Below are 16341 nucleotides of genomic sequence, written 5' to 3'. Positions count from 1 at the left end.
CACCATTTATTGAATGGCACTTTGTTTTCAAATTGTGTGCTCTTTTGGTGGAGTCTGACTAAGGTCCTAGTTCTAGCTCTACTGCTTGCTAATTGTGTGACCTTGGACAAGTTGTGTAACCTCTTTGTGCCTCAGTTTCCTCAGCTTTTATTTTGTGTATGTATGTATGAATATATGTATTATGTATGTATGTATGTATGTAGCTAGATAGCCAGCTAGCCCAGTGTGGGACTTGAACTCACCACTGCAAGATCAAGAGTCGTATGCTCTACCTACTGAGCCAGCGAGATGTCCCAAGTTTCCTTAGTTTTTAAAATAAGGATGGGGCACCTGGGTGACTCAGTTGGTTAAGCGTCTGCCTTCGGCTCAGGTCATGATCCCGGGGTCCTGGGATCGAGCCCCGCATCGGGCTCTCTGCTCCGCGGGAAGCCTGCTTCTCCCTCCCCCACTCCCTCTGCTGGTGTTCCCTCTCTCGCTGTGTCTCTCTCTGTCAAATACATAAATAAAATCCTTGGGGAAAAAAAATAAAAGAAGGATAATAGTATTTATCTCAGAGGGTGTGAGGATTAAGTGATTTAATTCATGTAACGTGTGGAACAGTGTGGCACCTAGGAAATGCTCAATAATGTTAGCTTATATTTAGCACTGTGTTCATTTCTGATTTCCAGCACCTGGCACAGAGTAGGAGCTCAATGTACTCAATACAATTGTCTGTTTAATTTGGTTTTCAGGTCAAAACAGAATGGTTGAGAGGTAGGCTGAGTGTTACAGGAGATGCTTCCATTTGCTGCAGTTTTAGCTGCTGCTGCAGACTTTCCACTGGGATGGAACTCCTCTCACCCCATCACTTCTTTTGCGGAGAACTTTTGTAACAGAGGATACAAACCAGCAGTCTGTGGTTGGATTTGACCTGCAGATATGTTTTGTTTGGCTCAAATGTACACAGATTTTTTACCTTGAAAAATTTGGAAGATCTATCAACACCAAACTCAATATTCTCTCATAGCAACAGAGTAAAAGCTAAAGCTTTTAGGTATGATGGGTGTTTGTTTCCTAATGCTCTGAGGTCCTCATTACTCTCTTGTTTTGCTCATTTACTTTCATTACTCTGTAGGCATTTGATTTTCTGGTTCTTACTTCACTGAGGTTTTAAATATCTCTTCTAAACCAATAAATGATATGTTGGGATAAGGGTCAGGATGGTCAGAAATTGACAGATGAGTTTGTGGGCAGGTAAAAACCAAAGTCTATTTCTAAGGATGCGTCATTCTTGAGCATAATGAATAAAATGATAATTGAAATTAAAAGATGAAATGAAATTCATTTCAAATCACTGAATATTTAGGCATCTACTATGTGCTGGATACATTAGAAATTACCACATTGGTGGTAGAAAAGAAAACTAGCTGTCCAGCTTTATGAAACATTACAGAAGAGATCTTTTTAATTGTGATGTGGGGCTGTTTTCCAGGAGGGTGGTTGGATGAGAGAAAGGAAAAACAAGAATTAATTCATTTGCCAAACATTTATTGAGCCCTACCATATGTATTAGGCTAGAACTCTGCAGGATACAAAGATGATTCTAGTCAGAGTTTAAGTGTCATGACGGGTGTAGGTAATGTGTTATGGAGCTGTCAAGAATGGTGTAGAGATGTGTATTTAGGAAATAGTAAAGAGTCCAGTTTGGCTGGAGAACAGGATTGTTACAGGGCTATAGTTGGAGGTCAGGCTGGAAATGGAGATTGAACAATAGCAATAATAATAGTAGTAGCTCACGTTTCTTGCATGTGTACTATTTGCCAGATAGCTTGCCAAGCATTTAATAAGTAGTGTTTCTTTTAATCCTCACAACAACCTTGTGAGATAGGGCACTAATTTTTATACCTTTTTACAGATAAACTGAGGAAAAGAGCTAACAGTTGTTGGGGAAAGAATTTGAGTCCAGGCAGTCTAATTCCAAGGCCTGTGTTAGTCTCTGTATCCTATACAGGTGAATCAGGGAAGGCTTTGAATCCTTTTCAGTTCCAGGCTAGGAAATTTGGACTTGATCGACTAATGGGGAATCCTCAAAAGTTTTTAACCATATGGTGACATAATGAAATCTGTATCTTAGGAAGGTAAGCCTGCTAGTGAATGTAGGAACAGTATGAGGAGAAAGGAGAAATATGGAGCTAGTTTACTCTTTTCCTCCTCACTATATTCGGTGCTCTTTTAGAGCTGACCCTGTGTCTGTTTGTCCCTCCCGTCCTTCAGCTCCACTGTCTACCTATTGTGTTGTCTGGCACATTTATTTTTTAAAAATGTCATCTTTTTCTATGTCACTTTATTCTAAAAAGGACTTGAAGTGGCTGCCTAGGAGCTCAATAATCATTTGCTGAGTTAATTAATAAACGCCTAGAGGTATAGGTAGATGTGTACATAAAGGGAGTACTGTGGCTTTGTTGGAGGGAGTAAGGTAGCCCTAGAATTTGGTGATAAGCTATATTTTATGTATAAACCCTATAAAGCAAAAGCCTGGAGCCACATCTTCTTAAACTTGTGAAGAATTGTACTGGGTCAGATAGAATATTAACTATGTCAGTTAAAAAGCTAAACTCAGAAACAGAAAATGGTGGTTGCCAGGGCCTCTGGGTAGGGGAAATGAAGATATGTTGGTCAAAGCATATAAACTTCCAGTTGTAAGATGAATAAGTTCTGGGGATCTAGTGTACAGCATGGTGACAGTAGTTAACAATAATGTATTATATACTTGAAAGTTGCTGAAAGAGTAGATTAGATCTTAAATGTTCTTGCCACACACCAAAAAAAAAAAAAAAAAAAAAAGTAATTGTGTGCAGTGGTAGATGTGTTAACTAAATTTATTGTGGTAATTTTACAGTATATATGTGTTTCCATCTCATTGTACACTTTAACACAATGCTGTATGTCGATTATATCTCAGTAAAGCCAGGGAAAAAATCTTTGTTGTTAATATTAATGATCACCAAATTCAGAGGACATTCATACTTTAAATAGATATTTAGGTTTGTATTTAACATTAACCAGCTACAACCACCACCCCTGCCCCCTCCCAACCCAATGCACACAGAGAGGCAACAAAAGCTCCCATTAACTGGCACCTTTACCAATATTGAACCTGTTGGATATTAGTTCTATAGTACCATTATGTATATTATCTAAAGACCAGACCACAGCAGTTTCTCACAAGAAGAAATAGTTGAAAATTTGTGAATCAGATTCCTGTTTTGGGTTTTACGGAGGGAAATTGTTCATTAGGTTAAGTCCCTTGTAATTTTAAATATTATATGAAAGTAAGACTGTGTCCCTTCTATAAAATACAGACTTAAGAAGTTCAAACACTTGGAAAAATCAAAGACATTGTGGTTAACCACCAAATGCTAGTATAGGTGAGAAGATTTTAGGTAAACCAACATCTGACTAGACTTAATAAGAGACCGATCAATAGACCAAATCCAAATAATGGATTTGTTAAATATTCTTTCCCATTGTGGGTATTAACAGCAGTGTGTGCATATACATGTATGCACATATCAGTGTGAAATATATTGATATAACTGGTGTAAGTCTGAATCTAGGAATGCTTCCTAAAAAGAATGAGCCTTCAGCTGAGTTCTTTTAGATTGTGTTCAACTCTTCAGTATATGTGGAGATGACTCATTCAGAAGCATTGCAATCAGAATAATTAAGTATGGAGGAAAATATTGTGATAGTATATATTGACTGCCTACCAGTGTTGAGAGGTATATCCAGTTGTTGAGTAATTAGTTTCTGCCTTCCAGGAAACTAATTCATCTGGGAAAGTGAGATGAACATAAATAAAAAGGGGGGGGGGATAAACGTTTTAAATGAAACTGTAAATGCTATGGAAATTCGAGAGAGAGAGAGTACTACTACCAGGAGGATCAGGGAAGGCTTCATGGAAACGGTGGTATATTTCCTAGGGCTGCTGTAACAAACTGCCACAAGCTGGGTGACTTAAAACAAAAATTTATTCTTACAGCTTTTGCCACTAGAACCTGAATTCAAGGTGTCAGCAGGGCCATGTTCTCTTTGAGTCAGGGTAGAATCTTTCCTTGCCTCTTCCTGGCTTCCATCAGTTCTTGGTGTTTCTTTTCTTTTCTTTTTTTCTTTAAGATTTTCATTTATTTATTTGAGAGAGAGAGGGAGAAGAAGAGCAGGAGGAGGGGCAGAGGGACAAGCAGACTCCCTGCTGAGCGGGGGCTTTGTAGGGAGATGAAGCCAGAGTAGTTTGTTGGGGCCCTAGATGCCAGATCTAGGACATTCAAATGTTTCTGAGTGGGTTGTGTGTGGGAACAGGATGGCACTGCAGAATTTTGAAATATGGTGGTAACTGATTCAAGCTTTGGATAGCTAATTCAAGCTTTAGGGAGATTCTGTGATCTAGTGATCATGGATAAGTAGACACCCCGAAGAAAAACAAATGGTTGGTGATTTAACACACCCAGCCTCCCTCATTTGCCCATGCCAGTAACTTTTCACCAGGATGGTCAGGGAATCCCTCTTATGTAAAAAAAACAGCACTTGCAAAAACACCACAACAACAAACCTTGAGGGTTTTTTTAGCCTCTTGGTCAGTCATCCATGGATATTGAGATACATCAGCTTTTTAGGATTTTTCAGAAGCCTCTCCATGGATTTCAGTATTAATAATCATGTCACTCTTCATTTTCTTTCAAAGTTTTCTTCAAAATCACCTCTTTTCCATCTTTTTTTTTTAATCTCTTGATTTTTCTCAGAACTCTTCAGTCTTTCCATATCTTTTCTAAACATCTGACTAATGGAAAAAATTGAGGAAGATTTTGTACTGTCCAAACCAATGATACACTTTTTTTCTGTGTCCTTTAAAAAAAAATTTATTTTTTTTTTTTAAATTTTAAGCAGGCTCCATGTCCAACATGGGGCTTGAACTCACGGCCTTGAGATCAAAAGCTGCATGCTCCAGCAACTAAACCAGCCAGGTACCCCTTTTCTTCGTCCTTTTAATGATAGTTATGTTGACTTTTGTCCACAATAGGACTTTATTCAAATTGTGAATGCTCATTCAAACTGTGGTCAACGGTAGAGCTCAGTTGCTTTTCCTTATTTGTCTCTAGGCAGTTCTTCCTGATTGTATATTTGCATTGTTCATATATTCTCTAAGAGCATGTGTCCCCATGAAATTTTTAAAATTGTGTTTAAATATTACAAAAATTTTTCTAGTCATTAGCATATGTGTACAGTCTTTACAAGTTTAATTCATATAGTTTTTTTTTATAGTTTTTTCATTTGGCAATATATTGAGGTACTTCGCCCATGTTTATATACTTATTTTTATTGGATACATAATAACCAAAGTTTAAATACTCTCTGTTTATTTGGTATTTGGGGTGATTTCCATTTTGTTTTTATTTTTGGTTTGCAATTCTCAATTAGGGCACCTGGGTGGCTCAGTTGGTTAAGCGTCTGCCTTCGGCTCAGGTCATGATCCCGGGGTCCTGGGATCGAGCCCTGCATTGAGCTCCCTGCTCCGTGGGAAGCCTGCTTCTCCCTCTCCACTCCCCCCGCTTGTGTTCCCTCTCTCGCTGTGTGTCTGTCTCTGTCAAATAAATAAACAAAATTAAAAAAAAAAATTCTCAATTATACTGCTGTAACATGTTATTATAAGTCTTTTTTTCCCCCAATTTTTTTCTTAGAATATATTCTCTAAAATGATAGAGTTTGGTCCAAGGATAATCACTTTTTAGCTATCTTGTCAGCTTATTCTTTATTTTATTTTAAAAGATTTTATTTATTTATTTGACAGAGAGAGACACAGCGAGAGAGGGAACACAAGCAGGGAGAGCGGGAGAGGGAGAAGCAGGCTTCCTGCAGAGCAGAGAGTCCAGTGCGGGACTCGATCCCAGAACCCTGGGATCAAGACCCGAGCCGAAGGCAGACGCTTAATGACTGAGCCACCCAGGCGCCCCCGCTTATTCTTTAGAATAACAACCAGTTTATATTGCCACTAGCCACAAGTTATTATTGGATTTTATAATTTTTTTCTTCCAGTATAATAGTGGTACCTCACAATTTTGTGGATTTTTAAAATATTTTAAATATTTTATATGAAAAATTTCAAACATACAAAAACAACCCCTGAAATAGTAGAATAAACACCCTTACACCCACCACCTATTCTTAAAGGCATTTTGGTTTTTTTAAATCTGTACAGCAAGAGCAACTTTTTCTGTCAAATAAAAATGAGAAATGCAGGAAAAATAAAAAAATAAAAATAAAGACATCGTGAAACTATGCCTTTAAACATTTTAGCATGCATCTCTTACAAATACATTCTTCTGCATAATCACAATACTGTTATCATATCTAACAAATTATCAGTAATTCCTTGATATTATCTAACAGTCAGTCTGTATTTAAGTTTCCCTCATTGTCTACCAGATGACTTTTATAGCTGACTTATTCAAATCAAATTTAAGGACCATGCATTGCATTTGCATGTTATTATTTATGCAGTTGTAGTCTTTTTAACATCTGGAACAGTTCCCATTCCTTGTCTGCTTCCTCACCTTTTTAATTTTTTTTCATGGCATTGATTTGTTGAGACCAAAGCAGTTTTAATGTCCTACATTCTGAATTTATCTGATTATTTTCTTCATGATATTTATTCCTTTATTTCTTATATTTCCCTAAGCTGAAGGTTTAAAGACTTGATTAGATTATAGCTGAAAATTTTGGCAAAAATACTTAAATATTCCTCACATTGCATCAAATCACAAGGTACACAAATGTCTAGTTGTCCCACTGTTGATGATAACTTTGATCACAGGTTTAAGGTTGTGACTTCCAGATCTCTCTATTTGTGAAGTTGCATTTTTTTCTTCTGTGACTAGCAAATATATTTTTTACTTTTATTAAGCTGAGTATTTTTTTAAATCTTTTAGCTAGTTTTTAATATCATTTGACCATTTGTCAAATGATTTAGTTTTTTTCCTTTTAATTTTGCACTGTGTTTAAAAATTTTATTCAGTGTAACCAGTAGTGAGTTGTTACAATAGATAAATTTCAAGTTTCAAAATATAGCTGAAATCCAATGTAACTTAACCAAAAAAAGGATACAGATTGCAAATATATAATAGGGGACATTTCTTTCACAAGATTTTGTGATGAGATGTGTTTCCTTTTAAAAAAAACAATCTAAGCAGACAAACCTAAAAAGCATAAAGCTCTTGTATCAAAAATTTCTTTCATTTTTCTTTTTGAAATGGAGGTAAATCTCAAATTCATAAAAGTTGGGTTTACATTTGTTTTACATGCCCACCCAAAAAGCACCCAGAATGTATTTTTTTTTAATTTTATTATTTATGTTAATCACCATACATTACATCAGCAGTTTTTGATGTAGTGTTCCATGATTCATTGTTTGTGTATAACACCCAGTGCTCCATTCAGTAAGTGCCCTGTATTTTTATTTCTTGGTCTTTGAGTGTTTCATTTGGTTGCTTTTATACACCCATTTTCTTAATTCTATTTCTTTTCTGTTATGAATTAAATAGGATTTTCCTTCCAAACCAGATAGGCATATTGAAACTACTTGAGCATCATCTGAAGTACATGAAGAAAAAGTCAGTCCTCTCCTCCTCTCTAGTTCCTGTCCTCCAACCTACCCAAGTATAATAGCCTAGTGTGGTTCTTTCATATTTTTCTCTATAGTCTTAGAAATAAGTTACATACTGATTCATTTTCTCTCTTATAAGATTATCATGATGCCATACACATTATTCTACAAATTCTGTTTTTTTTTACTTTGTAGAATATGTATTTCATTCTGTGTCATTAAACAGATATCTAACTCATTTTTTTCTGGCTGCATAATGTTTCATTTATGTAGGTTTCTGAAGGGGCATCAGGTTTTTTCTAATTTTATTTTCCCCGTCACAAATAGTGGATATCCTTGTGCATATATCTTTACGAAATGGAGTTTTTACTTCTGTAGGATAAATCCCCAAATATGGGGTAAAAGGTAAACTTACAATGTGAGTATTATGAACGTCCAAGTTATTTTCCATAAAGGTTGTTGCAGTTCTTATTCCCACTTGCACTGGATAACAATTATCTTTTTAGTTTTTGCCAGTCAGCTGAGAAGAGTTTTCTTATTTTTATTTTCATTTCCCTGACCATTAATAAGTTGTATACATTCATTTTACATTTGTATTCTCTATTCTGCTTGCCTTTACCAGTTCTTGTTTTTCTCTTGGGTGGTTAATTTTGTACTCTTTAATCAACTTGTAGGTGCTTTTGTGTATTTAGGATATTAACCCATTTTTTTGTCACAGGGTACAAATATATTATCCCAGTCTATCATTTGGCTTTTGACTTTGTGGTTTCTTTGACATACAGACTATTTTTATTTTTACCTGATCATGTCTGTCAGTTTTTATTACTTATGGGTTCATGTCTTGCTTATCATCACCCCACTAATGAATTTTTATATTTTTGTTTTATTGTTACTAATTTTTTACCTTAATTTTGTTTTTCTCTTTTTTGCAATTTGGGTAGAGATTTATTTCTTTGTGCTTTATTTAAGTATAAATAACCTGTTTATCTTGCCACTGAATTTCCTCTTCTGATCAAAATATTCTCTTTTTCATTGTTTGGCGATAAGCATAGTATAGATTTTCTAGTTTTTAAGTAATCTCTTTTGAACTTTGAAGAAATACTTTTTAAACTGTTCCAAGTTATTTTGAATCCTATGTCTGTGTTTGAAAATATTAGCAATAGTGTATTCACCTAATACAGTTCTGTCTACAGGTTTGCTAAGTGGATTTATCTGGGTCATCAATAATGATGAAATGGTAGCTACAGGATTTAAAAGCTGATCTTACAACTTCAGTGTTTGATTTAAAAAGTGACAATTTTAAGAGCATAAAGCAAAAAAAAAAAAGAGAGAGAGAAAAGCCTGACAACACTGTCATTATGAATATAAGACAATGGAGAAGAAGAAACACTGGTAAACTCTTAGAATGACGGCCTAGGGACTTCTGTAACTTAGAGCCCAGATCTCATGATTTAACTGTTTTGGAAATTTAATAGAGAGAAAAAAAAGCCATTGTTCTTTTTTTAAAGATTTTATTTATTTGACAGAGAGCGAGCACAAGTAGGAGGAGCGGGACAGGGAGAAGCAGGCTCCCCGCCGAGCACAGAGCCCGATGCAGGGCTAGATCCCAGGACCCTGGGATCATGACCTGAGCCAAAGGCAGTTGCTTAACCAACTGAGCCACCCAGGTGCCCCACCACTGTTTTTTGTTTTTGTTTTTCCGCCATAGTTCTTTAAAGCTGTCTTCCATCTTATGGCAAGACAACATTCATTCTTATTGTTATTTATTATACCATACTTTTCTAGTGCTTTTAAAATGAATTCTTTTGTAAAGAAGTGTCACATATGAAATGAAAGACCTTCCTACTACTAAGAAACTTCAAACTATTCACTCAGGCCTCAATTTTTCCATTAGGATATTAGACCAGATGATTGTCAAGGACTCTCTAGTTCTTACTCTGCTAAGGTTCTCAGTTTATTTTTAGGGAAGTTTTTAGTAGTTCCTATATTGTAGGATTTGATCAACTTTTCAATGTTATTTGTATATTTTGAGCATGGATTAAAAGACTGGTACTCCAAACCTGTGTTATTTATTTATTTATTTATTTTTACTGTAGCTTTATTAGGATTAAAAGAACACAGTGGTGTTCATAATTAGAACATGATGTATAAAGTAGTTTTTTCTAAATTTTACTTTATCCACTTTCATGACCTCTAACAATATGGGGAAAATCTCTTTGAGCCTCTGACTTATTTTGTTGGTTTATATTGTGCTTAAATTAACTATATTTGTGTTTAGGATGAGTAGTTCTAGGAATCTCAAATTTCATATTTCACGAATTTATCTTTTGTTTCTTATGCTAAAATGTCAGAATTGAAATTTAAAAATTAACGTTAATATTCCCTAATCCCTTAAATTATCTATTATTCCTACCAGGAGCAAACCAATTGTTGTTATAGTATTGAAATGCCAATCTCTCTGACAGGCATTTTGTGGATCCTTTCAGGTACTAAGTTTCTATGATTTGATTGGAGGTTTGCATAAATCTTCCCTTGGGAGCCCTGGGCTTAGGAACAGGAAGCATGTAATAGTTTTATAAGAGATTCAGGAGGTGTAGGAAGGATGGGATTGGATCTTTAGTTGTGCCATGACAGATCATTTTGACAGTTCACATTTAACTGTTTATTCACTTTTTAAATGCCTTATAAGTTATCTCGAAACTTTTAAGGCTATGTGGTTAACAGGCCAACTTATTTTAAGTACTGTAAGTGTAATATCCAGATTTAGGCATTCATATAAATGTTATTTAAATTCCTCATTCTACAAAATTTTTGTTTCTTATATAGTAACTTCAGGAGCAGGAAGGTACCTACCCTGCCTAGTACATAATAAGCAGTTGGTAAAGGATAGTTGAACAAATGCATCCATTCAAAGTATTCAAATTCTGGATTAGAAATTATGAGGGACTTCTCTACACATAATTTTTTTTTTTTAAGATTTTATTTATTTATTTGACAGAGAGAGACACAGCGAGAGAGGGAACACAAGCAGGGGGAGTGGGAGAGGGAGAAGCAGGCTCCCCGCTGAGCAGGGAGCCTGATGCGGGGCTCGATCCCAGGACTCTGGGATCATGACCTGAGCCAAAAGCAGATGCTTAACGACTGAGCCACCCAGGCGCCCTCTACACATAATTTCTATTTAAACAATAACTCATGGGGGTGCCTGGCTGGCTCAGTTGGTGGAGCATGTGACTCTTGCTCTCAGGGTTGTGAGTTTGAGCCCCACATATTGGGTATAGAGATACTTAAAATCTTTTAAAAAAAATAATAACTTATGGTCTGTAAGTTTGAAATGATTTCACTTGATCTTAGCCAAAAGGCTGAGAAGTGATTGAAATGATTTCAAAATATAAAGTTAAAAATTCATGTAGAAGAGTCTCTTGATAAAGTATTGAGGATATTATTACTAGCCATCTTTTTTTTTTTTAAGATTTTAAGTAATCTCTATACCCAACATGGGGCTCGAACTTAAAACCCCAAGATCAAGAATCTACTGACTGAGCCAGCCAGGCACCCCTATACTAGCCATCTCTGAGAAGGGAAGGTTTTACACCCAGACAGCAAATCTGGAAGATTTATATTTGGCACAAGCTGAAGATACGCTTGTGTTTATGAGGCAGAATCCAGAAGAATTCTAGGATTCTTATTTTACAAAGCTGTTAATTAAAGTATAGTTGACATAGAATGTGACAGTAGTGGGGCGCCTGGGTGGCTCAGTCGTTAAGCGTCTGCCTTCGGCTCAGGTCATGATCCCAGGGTCCTGGGATCGAGCCCCGCATCGGGCTCCTGCTCCGCGGGAAGCCTGCTTCTCCCTCCCCCACTCCCCCTGCTTGTGTTCCCTCTCTCGCTGTGTCTCTCTCTGTCAAATAAATAAACAAAATCTTTAAAAAAAAAAAAAAAGAATGTGACAGTAGTTTCAGGTGTACACTATAGTGATTTGACAATTCTATACATTGTGCTATGTTCACCACAAATGTAGCTGCCATCTGATACCCTAAAACTCTATTACAATATCACTGACTATGTTCTTTATGCTAAACCTTTCATCCCCATGACTTATTCATTCCATACTGGAAGCCTATACCTACCTCCCACTTCCTTTCACCTACCTCCCACTTCCTTTCACCCATTTTGCCCATACCCCCACTCCCATTACAGATCACTCCATAACCAGATATTCATTGGTTAAAGTGAAAGCAGATAGAATAATAATTAAATTAGGCTTTATTTAACTTACTTATGCAGATGGTGCAGCAGCTGTGATAGTGCACAGCTTTGAACCCAGGACATCTATATTTTCTGTTTGCTTGCTTGTTTGGTTTTTGCATTGTCATTTGTGATGAAAATTTTTTCAGAGTATAAGTAGGAGAATAAATGTTAAATTAAAAAGTATATTATTATCAGCACGTTTATAGTTTTACAACAGAAAGGGTAGGAAAGTGACAAGAAAGACTTAGTCTGTAGCTAACTACATACATGATCTAGGGCAAATCATGCAACCTCTGTGGGACTGTTTCTGCTACATACTTCATTAGAATCCTTCAGGGGTTCTGCCCAAGAGAGATATATCTGTTTTTTCATATTTGTTAACTAAAGTAGGACACATACAATGCAAAGTGCACAAATCATAAGGGTAATGATTATAAAATGAACACCCTTGTATAACCACTATTGATGTATTTTGAAAAAGCTTTCTTGATGATTATGAAAGCTTTCCTTTTTAAAAAACCACTGGATTTGAGACTATAGGTAATCTCATATCTTTTAACAACCCTTTTTAGAGTGAAATTAGCAGAAACAGTGGTAGAAAGAAAGAATTTGGCCAGTCACAAAAATTTACTTTGAATAGGTTTATTGGGTTTATATGTTTAGTCTTTTCTTCTGATGTTTCTTGTCTTCCTCTTTGCCCCTTTCCCTTTCTATCTAGGTCCTGGATGGAATGGAGAGGGGTCCTACTGAACATCTGTTATCTTTTCTGAGAGTGGTCAGAGAGTTCTTAAACAGGTCTGTTGTTTATATAGAATACAAATGCAATCTTATTTTGTTAAAAAATTGATTTCAGTTGATAAGGATTGAATTAGATAGAAATAGAGTTTACTTTTTTAAAAAGAAGGCATTTTGATCTCACTGTCCATGGGGCATTTTAGTTTGGCAGGCTGCATTTGACATGTAAATGGGACCCAAAGCAACTGAATTAAATGAGATCTGCTTATTAGAAAAGCAGTTTCTTAATAGAAAAGCAAGTGAGCCTTGTCTTTTTGAGTTATGTTGAATATATGTAATATGGCAGAATTCTTTATTGGTTTCATGGGAAGTACTAAAAAAAGATTAAAAGGTGAGTATCTTAGTTGTCTATGATCCTGGAGGGGAATGGAGGCATGAATAAGCCAAGAAGGAAAATATTTGGCCCTCTTTCTCATGTTTTCAGAATTTATAACCTTGAAAAAAAAAAGGTACCTTGAAATCTCTGATTCAGAGAAAGACAAGTATATAGAGTTTTGGCTCCCCTCCCCATTCATTTATGTCTCACTCTGTCACCGTGAATGAATTTTATCATTATTCAGTCAGATAAAAACCCTAGCTTAGTGATTTCCCAAACTTGTCTTCACATTGGACTCACCTGTGGAACTTGGCAAATTATTGATGCCTTTGTTTCCCTTCCTTCCCTACTCTTCACTCCATTGTGATTTAATTGGCCTGGGAATATGATGTGGATTTTGGAATTTTTAAAAGATCCGCAGGTGATTCTAAAGTGCAGACAAGTTTGGGAACAACAGCTCTAGCTAAAACAGATCTGGCCCCTATTGCAACTTGTGACTTTTTTTCCATAAATAAGGGGATAAATATTTTGATTTTAGAATCCTGCACTTTAGAAATAAGTCAATCAGAGAAAGACAATTATCATATGATGTCACTGATATGTGGAATTTAAGAACAAGGCAGAGGATCATAGAGGAAGAGAGGAAAAAATGAAACAAGACGAAACCAGAGAAGGAGATAAACCATAGAGACTCTTAATCTTAGGAAACAAACTGAAGGTTGCTGGAGGGGAGAGGGGTGGGGGGATAGGGTGGCTGGGTGATGGTCATTGGAGAGGGTATGTGTTGTGGTAAGCGCTGGGTGTTGTGTAAGACTGATAAATCACAGACCTGTACCCCTGAAACAAATAATACATTATATGTTAATTAATAAAAAAAAAAAAGAATCCCATGCTTTAAACCTAAGTTCTTACTAGAATGTAAGCCCCATAAAAGCAGGTACCATGTCTGTATTTTCTTCACCATTGTATCTTTAGCATTTGGAACAATATCTGGCATATACTGTGTGCCTAAATATTTGTTGAATGAGTGAATGACTGTCAGTCTCCAGTGAGGTGAGAATATGCTTTTAGCGAATACTCCAGTGGTCTGAGAGAGTGGGGTGGTTGTGGAGAGCCCAGCCTCTAGAATCAGACTGCCTGGACTTGAATAATGGCTCTGTCACTTACTAGCAGTCTGGTCGTAAGCAGGTTACTTCTCTGTGCCTAAGTTCCCTCATTTGGAAAAAAAGGGGTTAATAGAATCTATTCCTTGGAATTGTTGGGTGTACTAATTGAGTTAATAATGCAAAGTGCTTAGAACAGTGCCTGATATATAATAGTGTTCTGTAAGTTGTAGCTACTGTAAAATTCAAACCACCCCAGATTCTCTGCCGTTTGGGTAATTTATCTGTAGAATACTGTTTGACGGCTGAGGTAGGATAATGGAAACAGTTGTATCAGATGGAGTTAAGGCTTGACGAAGGTTTTTTTTTTTATCAACTTAATGAGGTATAATTTACATACAAATTATCCATTTTATTTTATTTATTTTTTACCTGCATCCATTTTTTATTTTTATATTTTTTAAGATTTTACTTATCTATTTGACAGAAAGAGAGCACAAGCAGGGGGAGCAACAGGCAGGGGGAGAGGGAGAAGCAGGCTCCCATCGAGCCCCCTCGATCCCAGGACCCTGGGGTCATGACCTGAGCCAAAGGCAGCTGCTTAACCGACTGAGCCACCCAGGCACCCCCCCTGCATCCATTTTAAAGTGAAACATGTTTCGATGAGTATTTATTAGTTTATACTATTTATTATGAGACAACCACTACAACCAAGGTATAGAAAATTTCGATCTCCCTAAAGTTTCTTTATACTCTTTTGCAGTCTCTCCATCCCAGCACCCCCATCAATATATTGCTTTGCTTTTCTAGAGTTCTAGAAATTCATATATTATGTTTTTTGTGTCTAGCTTTCTTTCCCTTTGCATAGTTTTTTTTTAAGATTTTATTTATTTATTTGACAGAGAGAGATACAGCGAGAGAGGGAACACAAGCAGGGGGAGTGGGAGAGGGAGAAGCAGGCTTCCCGCAGAGCAGGGAGCCTGATGTGGGGCTCGATCCCAGGACCCTGGGATCATGACCTGAGCCGAAGGCAGGTGCTTAACGACTGAGCCACCCAGGCACCCCTCAGCATAGTTTTGATACTTATCCATGTTGTTGCATGTATCAGTAGTTTGGTTTTTTTTAATGCTAAGTAGTATCTTGTTGTATGAATGTAACTTGTTTGTTTATCCATTTACCTGTGATGGACATTTGGGTTGGTTCCAGTTTTGATAATTGTGAATAAAGCTGCTATAAGCATTTTTACACAAGTCTTTGTGTAGACATATTTTCATTCATTGTTGGGTAAATCCCTAGCAATAGGATGCTGGGTTGTATGGTATATCCAACTTTTAAAGAAACTGCCAGTTTTATTTATTTATTTTTTAAAGATTTTATTTACTTATTTGAGAGAGAGAAAATGCTCACCAGCTGGGGGAGGGGCAGAGGCAGAGGGAGAAGCAGGCTCCCCACTGAGCAAGGAGCCTGACATGAGACTCCATCCCAGGACCCTGGGATCACGACCTGAGCTGAAGGCAGACGCTTAACCGACTGAGCCACCCAGGCGTCCCCTGCCAGTTTTGAAGGAGGTGAATATTCAGCAGGATATCCAGGGAGAGTCCATTAGTTATCTATTGTTGCATAACAAATTGCCACAAATTTAGCAGCTTAGAACAACACATACTTATGGTGGCACAGTTTCCATGGGTCAGGAATCTGGATATAGCTTAGGTGAGTCCTCTGTGTTGGAGTCTCTCAGAGGCAGCAGTCAAGTTGTCAGCCAGGGCTGGAGTCTCATCTGCTTGACTGAAGAAGAAACTGCTTCTGAGCTCATTTGGTTATTGGTAGAATTCACTTCCTCAAGGGATGTTGAACTGAGGGCCTTGGTTTCTCACTGGCTATTAGCTGGAGGCTGCTCTCAGTTCCTTGTCGTGTGGGCTTCTCCAGTGTGGCATGCTGAGAAGGCAATAATTAGAGTGTTCTAGGGAAATAGAAGTCACCATCTTTTATAACCTAATCATGGAAGTGACATCCCATCATTAACATCTGTTGGTTACAAGCTAGTCACTAGGCTAGCCCACACTCATGGGGAAGAGATTACACAAGGATGTGAATACCAGAAACCTGGAATAATTGGTGGCCATCTTAGAAATACTTGTCCCAAAGAAGGAATGGCTTAGTGCCAGGCTAGGTCTAGATAGGACTGGGGGGAAAAGCAGCTTGTGAAATTTTCTTTACCTTCCTATATCAAACTGTATCTCTTT

The 16341-nt window shown here is 36.9% G+C and overlaps 1 protein-coding gene across 8 annotated transcripts in view; it reads left to right on the top strand.

The window, feature by feature from the left end:
* The window catches only part of NCOA6 (nuclear receptor coactivator 6), a 101523-nt gene that overhangs the window by 4667 nt on the left and 80515 nt on the right, over positions 1-16341 (top strand). For 7 of the 8 annotated variants that reach the window (XM_078057117.1, XM_078057116.1, XM_078057115.1 and 4 more), the window contains exon 2: positions 12603-12679. The exons of the other annotated variant lie outside the window; for it this stretch is intronic. The gene's annotated coding sequence lies outside the window, so the exon portion shown is untranslated. The remainder of the gene's footprint in view (positions 1-12602; positions 12680-16341) is intronic. 8 annotated transcript variants of the gene reach the window in all.

Source organism: Halichoerus grypus, chromosome 10 (genome assembly GCF_964656455.1).
Source record: "Halichoerus grypus chromosome 10, mHalGry1.hap1.1, whole genome shotgun sequence".
In the NCBI taxonomy this organism is placed as follows: Eukaryota; Metazoa; Chordata; class Mammalia; order Carnivora; family Phocidae; genus Halichoerus; species Halichoerus grypus.
This window is presented reverse-complemented; position numbering and strand designations above follow the sequence as displayed.